Source organism: Mandrillus leucophaeus, unplaced genomic scaffold, assembly GCF_000951045.1.
Source record: "Mandrillus leucophaeus isolate KB7577 unplaced genomic scaffold, Mleu.le_1.0 Scaffold49, whole genome shotgun sequence".
Lineage (NCBI taxonomy): Eukaryota > Metazoa > Chordata > Mammalia > Primates > Cercopithecidae > Mandrillus > Mandrillus leucophaeus.
Genome location: NW_012105253.1, coordinates 3,769,177 through 3,770,912, shown reverse-complemented (window position 1 = coordinate 3,770,912; position 1,736 = coordinate 3,769,177). Strand labels below are relative to the sequence as shown.

At 42.2% G+C, this 1,736-nt stretch overlaps 1 pseudogene; it reads left to right on the top strand.

Annotated features, from left to right (window-relative positions):
* Positions 1-1,694: 1,694 nt before the first annotated feature.
* The window catches only part of LOC105550531, a 2,049-nt pseudogene continuing 2,007 nt past the window's right edge, over positions 1,695-1,736 (top strand).

Here is a 1,736-nt window from a genome sequence, read left to right as displayed (position 1 = left end):
CAATGGCGTGATCTTGGCTCATCGCAACCTCTACCTCCCAGGTTCAAGCGATTCTCCTGCCTCAGCCTCCCGAGTAGCTGGGATTACAGGCACCCATCACCATGCCCAGCTACTTTTTTTTATTTTTAGTGGAAATGGGGTTTCACCATGTTGGCCAGGCTGGTCTCAAACTCCTGACCTCAGGTGATCCACAATCTCAGCCTCCCAAAGTGCTGGGATTACAGGTGTGAGCCACTGCACTTGCCCTAAATTTTTTTAAAATTTTAATTTAATTTTTATTTTTTGATACAGGATCTTACTCTCTTACCCAGGCTAGAGTACTACCACACCTGGGCAAAAAAAGAAACAAAAAAAAAAATTGGACTTAATAAAAATTTAAAACTTTTGTGCATCTAAAGACACTATCAAGAAGGTGGGGGGAAAAAAAAAACAAAACACAGAATGGGAGAGAGTATTTGCAAATCATACACCTGATGAAAGTGTAGTATCCAGAATATATAAATAACTCTTACAACTCAACAATAAAAAGACAACCTAATTTTGTTTTTTTTTTTTAAACAGTCTCACTCTGTCGCCAGGCTGGAGTGCAGTGGCATGATCTCGGCTAACTGTAACCTTCCCCTCCCGGGTTCAAATGATTCTCCTGCCTTAGCCTCCTGAATAGCTGGGATTACAGGCGCACACCACCACGCCCAGCTAATTTTTGTATTTTTAGTAGAGACAAGGTTTCACTATGTTGGCCAGGATGGTCTCAATCTCTTGGCCTTATGATCCACCCACCTCGATCTCCCAAAGTGCTGGGATTACAGGCATGAGCCACTGTGCCCAGTGACAATCTAATTTTTTAAATGGGCAAATGATTTTAACAGACATGTCTACACAGAAGATATGCAAATGACCAATGAGCACATGAATAGAGACTCAACATCATTGGTCATTCGGGAAATGCAAATCAAAACCACAAGATATCACTTCCTACTCAGTAGGATGCCAAAAAAAATTTTTTTTTGAGACAGAGTTTCACTCTTGTTGCCCAAGCTGGAGGTGCAGTGGCATGTTCCCGGCTCACTGCAACCTCTGCCTCCCGGGTTCAAGTGATTCTCCTGCCTCAGCCTCCCAAGTAGCTGGGATTAGAGGCATGCACCACACTCGGCTAATTTTATATTTTTAATAGAGATGGGGTTTCACTGTGTTGGTCAGGCTGGTCTTGAACTCCTGACCTCAGGTGGTCCACCTGTCTTGGCCTCCCAAAGTGCTGGGATTACAGGTGTGAGCCACAGTGCCCAGCCAGATCCCTAAAATTAAAAAGGTAGGCAGTATGTTTCTCATACTTTAGAATTGTTTTAAAAGAAAGGCAGTAGCAAGTGTTAGTGAAGATGTGGGGGCATCAGAACACTTATGTGTTGCTGGTGGGAATTTAGAATCATGTAGCCCCTGTAGAAAACAATTTGTCAGTTCCTCAAAGGGTAAACATAGATTATGTGCTGTTCCACTCCTAGGTATAACCTCAGGAGAATTGAGAACATAATTTTATAAATTGAATTGTGTGCCCATCAAAATTTATATGTGGAAGACCTAACGCCTAGTACCTTAGAATGTGAGTTGATTTGGAATTAGGAGCATTGCAGATATAATTCGTTAAGACGAAGTCAGCTCTTTCTCTTTCCCTAAGTAGCCTGAGGTAATCTGTGAAAATGGTTCAGTATTCACTTGACCCAGAGAACTCCACAAAATCA